This window comes from Chinchilla lanigera, unplaced genomic scaffold (genome assembly GCF_000276665.1).
Source record: "Chinchilla lanigera isolate Chin_1 unplaced genomic scaffold, ChiLan1.0 scaffold00059, whole genome shotgun sequence".
Classification (NCBI taxonomy): Eukaryota; Metazoa; Chordata; class Mammalia; order Rodentia; family Chinchillidae; genus Chinchilla; species Chinchilla lanigera.
In genome coordinates, this window is record NW_004955460.1 from 5413439 (window position 1) to 5430389 (window position 16951).

At 38.9% G+C, this 16951-nt stretch overlaps 1 protein-coding gene across 4 annotated transcripts in view; it reads right to left on the reverse strand.

Moving 5' to 3' along the window:
- Nucleotides 1–9892, reverse strand: part of Stard3nl (STARD3 N-terminal like) — a 58785-nt gene extending 48893 nt beyond the window's left edge. For 2 of the 4 annotated variants that reach the window (XR_263032.2, XM_005397744.2), the window contains exon 1: nt 9674–9892. The gene's annotated coding sequence lies outside the window, so the exon portion shown is untranslated. The remainder of the gene's footprint in view (nt 1–9673) is intronic. The other 2 variants (XM_005397743.2, XM_013521178.1) reach the window with 1 other exon arrangement.
- Between the last annotated feature and the right edge of the window lie 7059 nt (nt 9893–16951).

Here is a 16951-nt window from a genome sequence, read left to right on the forward strand (position 1 = left end):
AGAAAGAATGGCTGTTATCAAGAAATCAAACAATGACAACTGCTGGTGGGGCTGTGGGAAAAAAGGAACCCTTCTCCACTGTTGGTAGGAGTATAGACTGGTACAAGCACTATGGAAATTAGTGTGGAAATTCCTCAAAAAACTATTTGACCCAGAGAGTCCTCTGCTTGGTATCTTCCTAAAAGAATTAAAAGTATCATACTACAGTGATATATGCACACCCATATTTTTAGCACCACACTTTGTAATAGCTCAATCTTGGAAACTGCCCAAATGCCCATCAACTTATGAATGGTTAAAGAAAATGTGAGGTTTTTTAAACAATGGAGCTCTACTCTGCCATAAAGGATAAGCTTGAGACATTTCCAGCTAAAGGGATGTTCCTTGAGGACATACTCTTAAGTGAAATAAATTAGACACGTGTATATACCACACCATTTCTCTGGTATGAGAAACCAAAAGTGTAAATAAGGACCAAAATGTGTAATAGATATTGTGAAATATGAAGAAAATGTTCAAATGGGAAGAGGAACTAGAGATGGGGGAGGGAGAAAGGAAGGAAGGGAAAAGACAAAAATGATGAGAAAAGAAGAAAAAATGGAAACAAAGCTTCTGTAAATAAGGAGGGGAGCGGGTTTAGGGGAATGAGAAAAAAATGAATCAATTTGTATCATGTATGGGTTCAGATTCCCTATGATGAATGTGATTGTGATGTATACCTAAAATGCATCAGTAAACTTAATTTTCAAAAAAGGCTATTATCTACTGAGACTCTATACAACTACAGGCTAATAAAACCATGAAAATAGACTGCACTACACAATCTAATAAAGAAAACAGCTCAGAGCATGTGTTTCAGAAGCACAGGGTATCACAAAGGTAGCAGGATCTCGTTCTTGTAAAACTGGGCCCTAGCACTGAGCCACAATCTCTAGCCCCTCCTCCTTCTTTCCTTCCCTTTCCTTTTTCTTTCTTCCTTTTTCTTTTCCTCCTCTCCTTTTTGTTTTAACACAAGGTCTAGTTAAATCTCACAGGCTGACCTGGAACTTGTGATCCTCTTGCCTCAGCTTCGAAGGGTGCTGGGATTACAGGCACGGATCACCACAAGTGGCTGCAGGATTGCTTTAAGTTAGGATTGATTTAAATTCACAGGTTCTCAATGAAGGACTGAAATAAGCACCATTCTCTGAAATTTGACCACACATAAAAAATGTAAAAATATAAAATTATAAAAATGTAAAAATACAGCTACAGAGAGAGCAAGACAGAGGTTGCCTATAAATACTAAAATCAGTTAAGATCCTGTTTACAGGTTTTATTATTAAGAAAATACACTAAATATAACTCTGCTGTGGGCTCCAAATATTCATAATTGGTGATAAATTCAGTCCCTTCATTAACTCTCACCCATCTCCTTCACTCCATCCTCAATCATGTCTCATCACATCACGCTTAACAATCCAGTCTCACTCAACTGCCCTTCAAAATATTCATTTCTCTGGTCAAACCATCATTTCTCTCTCCCCGTGCTCCAGCTGTGCTTACCAATTCCAGTTGCCTTACCCAAATTTCACCATCTACACCTTTGCTCTAATTCTTCCCTGCCTGGGATGCTTTTGCTTCTACTATCAACAGAAAGAACAAGCCTAATCACTGTTCCAGGAAGCTTCAGGATCACTTCCTCAGTGCAGCTTTTGCTGACCCCCTGGTGCTGTGGTTTGGATATCCCCTACAACTTTCAGGTCGAGAGTGACCCTAAAAGGTTTGCGTGTTGAAGCCTGCTGTGATGATACAAGACTAGAAACTGAGGTTACCAGAAGAAATTAATATAGTTCTCAAGAGACCTGGGTAAGTTTTCCTAAGAGCAAACTGTTATAAAAGACAAAGTGTGGCCCTTGAATCTCACATGTCACCATATGATCTCTTGCTTCTGTATGTCACTGTTTCTTCTGCTTTTTGCTAGGTTGTACACAGCTGAGGTGACCCTCAACAGAATCCAGACTCACAGGGCAGCTGGCCTTGGGTTTTCACCCTCCAAAACTGTTAGCTAAATAAAGTTACCTTCCTTCCTCCTTCACCTTCATTTCTTTTTCTTTTTATTATTTTTCAGTACTGGTAATTGAAACCAGGGATCATGGGACTACATCCCCAACAGGGTTTTACGTTGCTCAAGCTGGTCTGGGAACTTTCTATTTTCCTGCATCAGCCTCCAAGTAGCTGGGATGGCAGGGATGTACTACCACAACCAGCCCAATTCTTTTCTTATGGAGTATTCAACCTTAGGCATTTTGTTATAATAAGAGAAGACGCAGACTAATAGGCATTATGTAGATTCCAGATTTTTTAAGAGCTCCTTTAATCTTCACAGGTCTTTTTCTCAGTACTGTTTTATAAGCTCCTAGGGAACACTTCTATATTCTTGGCACCTAGAGAAACACCTGGCATGTGTCAGGCATTTGATTTGTTTGTTACATTTCTGAATTACAAATATCACTGTATGAAAATATAGAGTCTGAATGCTTGCTAATTAAACCCAAAATAACCTCATACGTGTGTGGAGTTTCAGCATATTATATTGAATAACGAACAAAAATTTCAAGTTGCTATACTTGACAATGGTATTAATAAAAATGCCCTAACCACCCTAATTAACTAGATTGATCATCACTCTAATATATTTTAAATGCTATTTAGTGTAGTCACATTAATAGCACACTGTAAAAACAGATATAAACGTATGGAAAAATACAAACAAATCACTACAGGTGGGACTATGTGTTAGAAACAAACAGACATATTTATTATCCACCATGTAAAACACTATCCTAGTTGGTACAGGAGAAAAGATGTATGCCTAAGATATGGTCCCTGTCCTCAAGCATCCTTTCAAAAAGGAGTTAATAGAATCACAGTAATAATTAGAGAAAAATTTAACACAATCTTATGCAAAGAAGACTGAATGTCAGCTTTTTGGGACCAAAATAGGCTTCAGGGAAAAGCTGGCCTTGGAGGAAATGCATGGCTTTGGAAGAAATGAAAAGTTGTTATGTTCTAAGAAAGAGGTAGACTGAAGCAAACTAAAATCAGAGAAGCATAGCAAGTTTGTAAACAGTGAATGGCCCTAAGAGAACCCAGGTGAGGGAACCACAGACCAGAGAGGGCTGAAAAAAGCCAGCAGGGCACTGTAAGCTTGCCTTCACAATCAAGGGTACACAGGCTCAACAGAGGAAGCCAGGGTCCTGAGGACAAGGAAAACATCAAAAGCCAGCAACAGTTTACGGCTTCTAAAAAGCTGGCAGCCTCATGTTCAAAGAGAGTTAAACATAGACTCCATGGTTACAGGCTGCCAACACAATGACTTACAGTTGTGGTTCTGAGGACATAGGTGTGCAATTCTAGTCTGTTTTTTTCAATACCCTATGAGATATTTAACACTTGGATGAGTGGGGGTCATGAAAGAAAAAGTTAGGAAGGATGCTTTTCAAAGTTATGAAAAGTCGTTCAACCCAGGTCCGCATTGAGCAGCAGAGCCCTGAAATTCAGTTCTCATGCTCTTCTGGTTTAAAAGAACACCAGACAGCCCCTCCTAGTATGGAAGGCCTACCTGCCCACCCTCATTTCCACTTTGTGTCCTGCATTCAGAATCAAACTCAGTAACCCCATCATATGACTGCACTTTCCCAATCACAGCGCTGTACAGTCCACACACAAAAGACTACAACCCCACTGCTGGAGCCAAATTTGCCCATATAGCACGGATGTGTTTGTTTGCTGGCCTGAATGTTGTTCTAAACATGGAATTAATTGTCAATATAAAAAACTTTCACATAAATGCAATCCAGACTATAGTACTCACTTCTCTTGAAAAATAGCCAATTTTGGCAATATTCTCCAGTTAACCAGTTTGCCACCCAGTTACTTAAATTTCTTACAGTTTTCCCTGGTTCTTTTCACAGGGTCTCTAGACCCCTTGTACCTTGTGGTCAGTTAAGAGAGAACTGTTGGCTAAGGGCTCACCAAGAGTACTGTCTGGTTTCACATGTCAGTACCACTGCTAAGTAGCCTGGACAAGTTACTTAACCTCTCTAAGTCGTTTTTGTAGAGTGGGGACAATAATACTGCAACCTAACCTCAAAGGTTGTTATGGAGAACAGTTTATATAAAACACCAGATAGAGAAGGGGGAAGAAATCTGCATCCCTACTCCTAGCCCCTGTGCACCTGGCAACGTCTGCAGGCATTAGAGGAGGAGCACCTAGACAGTAGAGGTCACAAACAGGGGCCCAACAATGCACAGGATAGCCTCTACAGAAAGACTTTTCCAGCCCAAAATATCAATGGTGCTGAGAAAGAGAAACCCTAATACTTAGCCCATTGCTCCAGGAATAGACACAGCCTTCTGTTGGTACCAGGACTATCAGCAATGCACAAAGCAAGTCCTGGCTACTACCACCACTTCAGATGGAGAAACTTCTAATACTTCAATAGCTCCTTGTTACCCTTGATGAATTTAATGTACCCTGAGAACAGAAAAAGATACTCAAAGTTGCCTGGTTCTGTGTCATTAATTTAACAAGCAAGCGGTTAATTTAAAAAATAATTATGGAATATATTTTTCTGAAACAAAAAGCAAGTGCAAATATAGGAATATACTACAGTAAGCAATAATACACAACAATTGAAAAGTATAGTGTCCTGGAAACTATAGGACACGGAAACTGTGAATACTGCAACTTAGATAGTACAAGACCAGGGGCTGTGAGTATAGCTCAGAGGTGGAGCATTCGCCTAGTATGCACAATATCCTAGGTTCAAGGATTCCATCCCTATCATGGAAGGAAAAAAAATAGGGTAAATTTCTCCAAATTCCAGATTTAAAACAATAACAATGCTCACTACTCCTAAGATGTATTTTTGGAAGATTGTGACTAGAAGGCAAGTTTTAAATTAAACAATACTGAACCCAATATTATCCTAACCCCTGTCCAGGAAGATCTCCCAGGTTCAAACAGTTCAGTGTCAGAAATTCTTGGTGAGAGTTCAGCTTTGATCTTGATTCACAGTAAGAAATACTGTACCATCTGGATCCAGGTCAACTCACAAACAAAGCAAGCAAAACAATGAAAAGGCCCCAAGCTGTGCTCATACATCATTTGAGAGGCTGCCTAAGGTTCTAATACAGGTTATTAGAACCACAAGCCTTTGCTGCTGAGAGTGGGGAGTACTTGCCAGGCCTCTTCGCCCAGCATTACAAGGATTAAGCGCCCCTGAGCTCATCTCTCTGGACCTCAGTGTTCTCAACTACTACATTAAATAAAAGAATCAAGGGCCCCTGGGCTCATCTCTCTGGACCTCAGTGTTCTCAACTATCACATTAAAAACTGAAAATTGTTGCTGCTATTGCTATTGTCCAGTACCATAAGTACAGATTGCACTGACTTTATTTGCGGCAGTACACCTATTAGGGCTTAAATATGAAATGTCCCCCAAAGACTTAATGTACTGAAGGCATATGTAGTCCATTGTCAAAGATCCCAAGACTGTTAAACTGTTTTGCAGAGAAAGACTCCCAGTAAGACAATGTTCAGAGGTCGCACGCAGAGAGGAGATTGGATCATGAGAGTGCTAATGGCTTAGTCTATTGATGAGTCATAGCTTAATGGGCTATTAAGAGAGTAGGGTCCAGCTGGAGGAAGTTGGTTAATGTGGGTTTGACTCTAAAAGGTGTATCTTGTCCTTAGGTCATTCTTGACTTTCCTACTCTCTCTGTGGTCATCTTTGTTCCACCATGCCCCTCAGCTATGTTTCTACCTTGCCAAGGGCCCCAAAACAACGATAGCAACCAGTCGTAGACTGAAATCCCTGAAACCGTGAGCTAAACTAAATCTGTATTCTTTTACATTATTTTTTTTCAGGAACTTGGTCACAAGAATGTAAAGCTGATTAACACAGTGTCCTCAGCATTTACAGTATAAAAATTTATGTTCCAGGAAAGAGGGTCTGTTGAATCAGCGCCAAGAAAAGCCTAATAGTGTCTCTCTCAAGGATGAAGTAATAAATACGTAATAAAAGAGGGGGCTCTACAATCTGAAAAACAAAAAACAAAAACAAAACAAAACAAAAAACTGCTATGTGTAGCACACATTGTTAAGTCTTTTAAGCTCAAGTAAATACAGATTGGAAAACTCAAGCATACAGTAGTCCATTGTCAAAGATCCCAAGACCGTTAAACTGTTTTGCAGAGAAAGACTCCAAAAAGTGCTATGAAAAGAGAAAGCTTCCATCAGAGAGACCCAGGAAATGTTTTACTGAGAAGCTCCAGCATTTGAGTGGATCTACAGAGATAGAAGTATGACCAGCTGGAGTCTATCCAATTAGCATTCCAGGCAGAACACAAGTTATGGCTCAGAAGGGAGAAAGCTCAAAGAACATGTCAGGAGTCCAGTATGGTGCATTGGGTTCAGGGCAGGAAAGCACCATAATGTGAGGTCAAATCATCTAAAACTGGAGTTTTAGAATATGAACATCAACATAAACAATCTTAACAGACAGAGCTACTCGGTCAGAGCTACTCAGAACAATATCCAGTTTTGCTATTTTGGCTTCTTTAGCAAAAGCTGTCTCCTTTGTCTAAGTTTAAATATCTTTCAACATTTAAGAAAGAAGGTGCTAATTCCATTCGTATTATTCTGATTTGACTAATGAAAAGGCAATATCCATCAAGATAGCTGGTCAAAAAGTCATCCAGAAAGTAAATTAATCTACTTACTAGTCTGTTGTTATTCATCTAATATATTCCAATCATAATGACTAAAATAAATAAAACTTAGAAATCATGGCTACTTTTAAAATTTAGGACAATGTAAACTATTTCTCAACCACAGAATTTATCACCTGATTGCTATTTATTTTTTAAATGTAACATACTGCTAAGAAGCAGAAATTATATCACTGGGCTGACATAAGGACTTCCTCTATTTTAGAAGGAAACTCCACTTGCCAGAAACTTTGAGCTAGCAAACTGTAGGCAATATTCCTATACTTCTAAGCACAAGGTCAAAGCTGAGGGGAAAAAAAAATTAAGTCCATTCTAAACATTTTTGAAATTAAAAATATTCAAAAGTCAGTTTTAAACCACACCCTCTAACAAAAACTAAGGATTCATCCAGAGAATTTATACCAACTCACTGTTCAGAAAAGTGTAGGAAAATAAAACATTTTAGCCCAAGAAGAAGCACTGCCTATCTCTTTAAAATTATCTTTCATGAGTTTATACATAGTACATTCTAGCTACTGAAATATATTTTTCTCTATTAAGATAATCTGTGTTATCCGACTTTCAAGAGGGAAATAGAGGAAAAACACATACACAGCTGAAAATCAGCAGGGTAAAGAATTTGGCACCAGTTTGGTCACTGCTTTGATATATTTTGAAAATCATTAAACTTCTCTGGGCCTCCACTGTCCCATCTCTAAACTGAGAGGGTCAAATCAAATGATCTCTAAAATGCCACATCACGAAACAAATGTTAAGTACTAACAAGGAAGAAGGAAGTGGAGCAGAATGAAGTGGACTTTGGAGGAAGGCTAATGAGCTCCATTAGTACTAGCTCAGTGGTCCTAAGTACAAGTTTCTTCCACTGTTGAAAAGGTTTAACATTTACCTCTGCAAGATGCTGGAAGGATAACAGTGTACACAACATGCTTGAAAGACTGCAGGCATTCTAAACAAAGGCAGACAAGTGACCCTGGTCAGCAATACCAGCACTAATGGAAAAGGACAATCTACCTAACCATGCAGCTTCATAGAACTTGGGTTGAATAGAGCAGGGACTGCCTGCTAAGGTTTTCCAAATGAAGTAGGTAAAGATAATATTGGAGAAGAGTTGAAGACAAGCACAGACTTTGAGTCCTGCACAAATAACAATGAAATGCAAAATCAGGGGATGGGATTCAGTGCTGGAGGAAAGACAGTTTTTCATTAAGAGGACCACTGGAGGAGGAAAACAAATGTACACATACACAAATACATATTTATAAAAACATACATATATATACATATGATGAATTACTGCAATGATTTCATAACCCAAATACAGCAGAAAGCTGGTTAGAGTTTGAGTGTTTTTAAATGAAAATGCGGGCTTTAAAACATAAATCATCTTTTTCAACCTGTTGGCAATTCCCACAAGGGATAGAGATGATGCAGCGCCTGCCCACCTCTCCGGTGTCAGTCCCTCCAACCTCACTCTCCCCTAGGCTTACTCTGCTCCTGTCAGAATGACTTCCCTTCATCCCTGAAACATGTCAAGCTAATTCTTCCTTTATCTCCTGTGCGATGTTACTAGAATCTTCCAACAGATCTCCCTCCCCATAGCTGACTCACTCCAAACACTCAATTTCATCCAAAGCATCACCTCCTCTGGAAGGTCTTCCCTGAGGACACACAAGCTCCTGACTCCTGCAATATCTTTTCTAGTATTTACGACTACCTAAAATTACTTTTTAGTTTCCATGGCCGCTGTATCTCCACCAAAATGTAAGATGTTTCAAGGCAAGGAACTTACCTAAGCTGTTCATTACTCAATCTCCAACACCTAAATCAATTAGGATGGCATAGAGATTCAGCAGACAAATTGTCCAGTGAATAAATTCAAATGATAATAACCAGCATCCTTCTAAGAACGTAATGCAAAGTCCTCAGAAGTTGTTTTAACCATTCCTTTAATGCAGTTTTCTACAATACAACAATGCGATCTTAAAAGGTCCACGTTTGACAAAAGTGAGTGCTTCTTGACAAAACATTATACATGTGTACAGATCATTCCGCATATGGTACAGAAGACATTTTCACTTCAAAAGCACAAATCACCCACTATCTTATTATAGACTCCACAAATAAAGCAAGGATACCACAAGTTGTTTTCTTTCATTAAATCTTGCGTCTAGAAAGAGGGTGACGGGTAGAAAGAATAAAGAGAACTACTTCTCAGAACCCTTCCACTGGACTAATTGCAGTGTACTTAGACTAGAGCTGACTTTGTTACCTTCTTAAAGGTACCCAAACTATCACTGAGTCAAATAACGAATTCAATGATTCGTCCATGAAACAAAACAAATGACCGTGAACAATTCCAATTTTAAAACAATTCTAAGTTCCACGCTTTCAATCAATGCTTGAACTAAAAGAGAATAAAAACTTAAAAACCTTTTTAACTCCAAAAGTAAGCAGGCTTTAAAAAAAACATGGCACGCTGAGTGTGCAATGCAAGTGAATTGAAACCACTGGCAGGGCATTCATGAGTCATGTTTTGATTTTTATATTCTTTGGTTGTGAACAACGCTTTTCTCGATGACTGTGCCGGGATAACACAGGCTTCAGCCCTAGTCATCATTCCCGATCATTCCCTAAAGCCCTTGGCCTCCGCCGGGCCCACAGGAAAGAGGACTGGGACCCCACTTCCTGCATCCATCCCCGAACCCCCGGCCACAGAGGCACCGGGTTTAGTAGTCTCCGGCTTCTCTTCTGCATCCCGGCCTCGCCCTCCCACTGCTCCGGCTCCCGGAATCCGCATAGCAAAACGCGCCGCTGCGCTGCGGCCTCCCTAAGGTGACCTCATCCCGGGACTCAGTTTTCCCACCTGTCAAAAAGGGCGACCAGAAACACACCGTACCTCAACGGGTGGCTCCGGGCCGGCCGCCCCAGCCTAGCCCGGAGATTGTGGCTCCACGGTCGCGCCCGCCCGGGCACTGTGGGCGGAGGGGCGGAGCGCGACGGGGCGGACCCAGACCAGGATCCGGCCCTCCAGGCGACTCGCAGCTCGCCGCCAGCCGCCAGCCGCCAGCCGCCAGCCGCCCGCAGCCTGCGGCCCGGCCACCGCGAGGACCCGCCCGTGACGTCAGCACGCTGACGTCGGCGCACGGCGGCGGCTTCTCACCCTGGCATCAAAGACCCGGCTGAGGCGGGGCGGGCTCTAGAGGAGACAGCCGATTGGTGACAGGATTTGTCAATCGTCTATTGACCAGTAAGCGATTGTGGAGAGGCAGGAGAAGGCGGGCTGAAAACTACAGGAAAGAATGGGAATTGTGGGAGTCTGGCGCTGGTTTGAGGGACCATAAGTTGCTTGAGCTTTTATGCAGCGTTACACCGTTTCAAGTAGCTTCCGCTTCCTCCTGGGTCATTCTGCTTCTACTGCTGTCTTGCAGTCACTAGGGTTTTAGGCTCCAGCTCGTGGAAAATAGTCGTTGGGACGGATGTCAGGGCGTCTGCACACCTCCCACTGAGCTCTCCGGTAATGAAAACACACGGCCTTGCGTTTTTCTGCCCAGATCTTTTAAGTGTCCCCTGCACTTGTGGATTCTCAGCTGCCACAGGCCTATTTAGGAGACCGTTTCTCTGTGCTCCTACTGCATAACTAACATCTTTATTAGTATATCTATCTGTACTATTGTCTCGTTTTTCCCGCGACATTTGATATCATTTATTGTTCTGTATAAAGTGTTTATTTTTCCTCACCAGATACTGCAGTTATATCGTTTTGTTTTGTTGTTTGTACTGGCGGTTGAACCCAGGGCTTTCTCACCGAGCTACACTCCCAGCGTTTTTTTTATTCCGAGGCAGGGTCTGGCTAAATTATTAAGTTGCCCAGGTTGTGCTCAAACTTGTGATACTGCTTCAGGCCCCCAGAGAATGTGTTAAAGTAACAGAGAAATATCCAGTGAAAAGTTTCCACATGCTAATTTCTCAGCCTGTTAGAGGCAATGAGTGACGTTATTTGGATATTCTTCCAGAGTCAGTCTAAGTGCTATTATATCCATGCAAAGAAAAGAAAAAGAAAGAAAAACATTGCCAGTGACCTTTTCAGGCACTAATTACAAAACCAGGCCTTAGATAACGGCTCCTAGGTCCTGTACATGGTATGTGTAGAAGTTGTTTTACACTGAGTGTTGAGCTCTTTCTGTATATATGAGAAGTAAATCTGCGTCATGCTTTTAAAATGCCCTGTGGTAGTTCTCAACAAATACACACACACACACACACACACACACACACATTAATTTACCACTTCCTTACCCTCTGACATGTAGTTTGTTTCAATTATTATTATTATAATAAAAATACCCTAGTGCTACCTTAAGCATATGTGTAGGTGTTTTTTTCGCTTATGTCTTAAGTATTCTCTAAGGTGAAGATACCAACAAGTGAATGAAGTGGATCATAGGCTGGGCACATATTAAATCCTACTAGATTTCACTGAAAGCGATCTTACATGGCTACTAGGAGGTAAAGAAAGTTTATTTGATCCTCATTTTTCAACATTTGATTTTTCAGTTGTATTTTATGTTTTTCTTTTCTTCCTTCAACCTTCTTTTTTAATATTACATATTCTGGTAAATATGTAGGAGTATCACATTGTGGATATAATTTGCATTTCTGGATGACAAAATCAATTTACATGTCTTTATGCTATTGGGTTTCCTCTTGTGAAATGCTTGTTCAAGTGTTTCACCCATTCTTTTATTAGATTGCCTGTCTTTTTCTTACTGATTTCTAAGCTCTTGTCTAAATCCTCACTATGAGTCCTTTGTCAGATATACAGATTGTAGAAATTTTTATGCTGTGGCTTACCTTTTCATACAAAATTTATCTTTGATTTACTAGCATCTACTAGAAATCAATACCTTTTCTAATTCCGTGATAGCATAAAGAATTTAAAACACTTCAATTTCATGAATTTAACTCTTGAGTTTTGTACAGGTGTTTTCAGGGATTTTATTTTTGTTAAGCACAGGAAAACACTATTTTATTATTTGTAGACAATATTTATTTTAACTAATGTATTTCTAATGTACTATTTCCATTGCTTCTTACATTTCTATGGCTACATTTGCCATTACTTTGTTCTTTATTAAGTTTTAGAGCAAGTCTTCTGCTGACCAAAATTTCTACAGTTATCTGAGATAAAGTTCTGAGGCTTTACTCCAAGCTCCTTTGGATGATTTCAGATTTAACTATTTCCTTTTTATATATAACCCAGATTTATGGTTATTCATGATGAAAAGCTGATGTAATACCAAATAGTCAATTACAGCTCAGAAGGGGTTGAGCATGTGAAGAGGTATGAATATTATTTTAGTATATTCTACCCTAGAGCAATGGAGTGAACCCAGTAAAAATACTTTAAGTCGTATTGGTAAAAAAATAGTCACATAGGCAGCTCCAGTACCCTGTCCCTCCACAGCAATGCTGAAAAATTAAGCAGAAACTCTCAGTATTGCTTTTGCTAGAACGCTGGAAAATGGTGAAAGATTTCTTGTAACCAAACAAATGCTGAATCAAAAAAAAAAAAAAATTCAACTTTAAAAGAGGATGGTTTCAGGGCTTTTTTACTTGCCCTTGAACAACCCCTGACCAGGCTCTGTAGCAGTCTTAAACACAGCATCCTATTTTCCATATGGGACACTGATCCCTGAGTTGGGAAGGAACAGAGCAGACCTTCTCAAAAGAATTGTATGTGTCTATTGTAGTCTGTCTTGGGCAGCCTGAGGACCAATGAAAAATGGTAGTCTTTCTTTTGCCTAACTTGGAAGTCAAAACAGAAAAGCAGCAAGCATTTCTCACTAATATTGTAGGACTAATGAATAATCCACAATCACTTTGGTCAAAGGATTATTGTTGAAACATTCCACATAGCATAAAAAGTTTGGGAAGACATACTCTGGAGAGAGTTTCTTTTGGAAATTAAAACATTTAAAAGCCCCTATGTATACTGTGAGGTTTCAAAAACCATGTTTAAGGCAAGATGCATGTTCAGAAAAGACCTGAGAAGTGTAGTGTGATGGTGCATGCTTGTAATCCTAGCAGTTAGGAGGCTGAGGCAGGAACATTGCTGTGAGTTCGAAGGCAGCCTGGGCTGCATAATGAGTTCAAAACCAGTCTGCACTACAAACCAAGACCCTGTCTCAGTAAAGAAAGAGAGAAAAAGAAAATGAAAGAAAGAAAGAACAAACCTGAGAAGATCCTAAGCTTTTACCTGTGGCTGATCTCTAGGCTCAGTGAAAGCAGGAAATAAAGGCTGAGGCAGACTTGTAAATTGCTAGGTTAGGTAAAGCAAGAGTGCCAAAGCCTGGAATCAGTATATACATTCTAGGGGAGGTTTGTGATTTTTATTTCTCCTTTTGTTTTGATTTATTTTTGTTCCTGGGTTACGGAAGAAATCTGCCAAACATTAGCATGATAAAAGCTAGGTGCACATAGATTTCTGAAGCTACACATGGTAAATGACATATCTTAGCATTGAAGGAGTACTGCAGATCAGAATCAGGATGCATGCAGCATTTGAAAGAGTAATTTTTATTCTTATTTTTTTTTCTTTCATCCTTTGTTTGCTGGGATAACGGGGAGGAGGCTTTGGAATTAAGAAAAGTCACTGACTACAGAGATAACAGAATAGAGATTCAGAAACCACACACATCAAATCATTGCAAAAACAGCTTGTAAAAGTCACTAAACAAGTGGATGACTGTAATTCTCAAGAAGCAATAGAAGCAAAACTTGGAGACAGAAAAAAAATCTGATTTTCAGAATTGCCACATTATAAAATTCCACATTCTCAGTATTCAACCAAGAAAACTGAAAAGCAAATAAGAAACAGTAAAATACAACTCACTCATAGGAAAATAGTTGCTATCATTTCAATCAGAAGTTCCTCTCAAGGGCTTGCATATTTACATGTGGGGTCCCTAGCTTGGTATTAATGGGGAGAGGTGCAAAATTTAAGAGGTGAAGTTATTCAGAGTATGTCACTGAAAGAGCTGGGGAGCCTGCTCTCTTCTGCTTTCTCTCTTACTTCCTGGCCATGAAGTGAGCAGTTTTGCTTTTCCGGATGTTCCAGTCTCACTGTCCTGCTTGTCCAAAGCAAGAGGGCCAACTGATCATGGGCTGAAACCTCCAGGACTATAACCCAGAATAACTCTTTTCCTCCTTGTGAGTTACCTGTTATAGAGGTGGAAAGCTAATACAAAAATCATCTCTAAAAAGATGCAGACATTTGACTTAGAGAAAAAGACTTAAACCAACTGTCATAAATATGCTCAAAGATCTAAAGGAAACCATGGACAAAAAATGAAACTACATTAATGATGTATACACAAAAGATATGTATTAATGGAGATAGAAATTACGCAAAGAAATGAGGTAAAACTCTGAACTCTAAAGATACAGTACCAAAATACAAAATTTACTAGGGATTTCAATATAAGATTTTAGTATATTAAAGAAATAGTCCATGAACTTGAAGGGAGAAATTGCAATTATCCACTGTGTTAATTAACTTTATGTTACTGTAGAAAAAGACCTGAGACCATCACTTTAAAAAGAGGAAAGGTTGGCTAAGAGATTCCGAGGATACAGTATATGGCTGGTCCTGCTGTTTTGGGGCCTGTGGGAGCTCATGGTGAAGAAAGGTGTTCACTTCACAGTGGCCAGGAAGTAGAGAAAGGAGTGGAGGGGCTGGTATTGCAATATCCCCTTTATACATGCTTCTAGTAACCTATCTTTCTTACACTATGTCCCACCTCCTAGGGCTCCATCACATCCCAGTCGTGCCATGGGCTGAACCAAGCTTTCAACACATGGTCTTTGAGAGATATTCATGATCTGAACTGTAACATTCAGTCTTAGGTGCAGAAAGAATAAAGAAAATGAGCAAAAACTAAGGTTTCTATGACATATGAAGAAGAATACCAAAACATATGCCATAGAAGATGCACAGGAGAACTGAGAGAAAGAAAGAGAACATTAAAAGTGAAAAAATACCTCAAGATTTCACAAATTTAACAGAGAAAGAGTAAGAACATTCAAATAAATAGGAATGAAAGAACATTATAGTAGCTTAAACAACAAATGTACAATGATATTGTGAAATAGGAAGAAACTGTTCAAAAGGAAAAGGGAAATAGGGAGAAGAAGGGGAAAAGTAAGAAGGAAAAGAAAAAGATGAGAAAAGGAGGATAAAATGAAAACCAAGCTTTGTAAGCAGGGAGGGGAAGGTGGTTTGGAAAGAGTGGATAGGAATGGGGAAAAGAGGAAACGATATATGTCAGGAACAGATACAAATTCCCTATAATGAATGTCATCATTATGTATACCTAAATTGTACCAATAAATTTAAATGTAAAAAAGAAATAAAAAGGATCGTGAAATAATATTAGGAACAATTATTCTCTGACAAATTACATAAACTAAATTAGAAGGCTCAAACATTACCCAAAATAAAAAAGAATAGGAAATATAAACAAATCTATAACAAAGAGATTGAATCAGTTAAAATATCTTTAAATAATCTAGCAAAAGTTCAAGACCAACCAATTTCATTGCTGGATTCTGAGATATTTGAAAAGTAACATCTATCCGTCTGAAACTTTTCCACAAAAGTTGGAGAGAATATTTCCTAACAAATGAGATTGATCTTACCCTAATACAAAAGCCAGAAAAAGAGGCCATGAGAAAACTGAGGGTGAATATCTCTTTTAAATATAAATCCATAATCCTCAACAAATATCAGGAATTTTAATCCAAGAGCATATGAAAGAATTATATACTATGATCAAGTGTGATATAGCCTCAAAATGCACTGATATGTTAAGATAAGAAGCTATTGATATAGTAGAATGAAAGAAACAAATCACGATCCTGTCAATTGACACAGAAAAAGCTAACAAATTCCAACACACTTTCTTGCTAAAATAAGAACCGTAATGGAATTCTTAAATCCACAAGTAACTTAATATTCAATATTGAAATACAGGGTACTTTATGATGAGGAAGAAGACAAAAGGATGTAGCCTTTCACCACTGATTTTCAGCGTCGTATGGGAAATTCTAGTCAGAACAGTTGAGCCAGAAATGGAAATGAAATGTTTACAGATTAGAAAATAGTAAAACGATCTTTGCTTACAAATGGCATGATTATATAAAAAATCCTACAGGATCTTACAAAAAATAAAGAGACTACAGGTAATAAATAAGTTTATCAAAGTCACAAATGCAAGATCAGCACACAAAATCCAGCTGTATTTCTGTACACCAATAGCAAGCAATCTAAAAAGGCAATTAGGAAAACTGTCATTTACTAAAGCATACATACAAAAATTATAAAAGACCTAGGAATAAATTCAACCAATTAGATTAAAAACTTATATACTAAAAGCTACAGGTCATTAAAGAAAATAAGTCCAAACTAAGTGGAATGATATCCCAAGATTCTTGGTTTGGAGACTTACAAATGAGAACGCAGTACTTCTCAAAGATATTGTTAAGAAGGCCATTGTCCTCAGGTTGCCTTTGTGTTCTGATTCCTACACGATAAACTGCAACATAACTCAGTACACTAAAATACTGAAACTTAACATGGGGTCTAGTTTTGATAAGCAGCCAGGACTCAGCCAGTCATAAGAAGCTGAGCTTTATACAGTCATGGGAGCCAACTGACTGAATGAACTCCAAATAAGATGAACACCTAACTTTAGCCCATCAAGCTACTTCTCTGTTACTTCCATGTTCTATCTATATAAGTCCTTACTGCCCACAGCTCTTAGCCTTTCTGGTCTAAGTGCTTCACAATGTTTTAATTGTTCTTAATCAAGTAAACTCTGTTAATTTGTCAAAATTTTCTTTTACACTATCTATAGATTCAGTGAAATCTCTATACCAAAATGTCAATAGCCTTTTTGTAAAAGAGTAAAACCCAGTCCTCAAATTCATACAGAAAGGTAAAGGGCCCCAAATACCAATATAATCTTGAAAAATAACAAAAATTCATAACCTTGATTTGAAAGCTTAAAAGAAGCTACAGTAACCAAGGAAGTGTAGAAATTGCATAAAGAGACAAAAAGATTAATGGAATAACACATACCATGATGCTCAATTGATTTTTAACAAGGATGGTGCT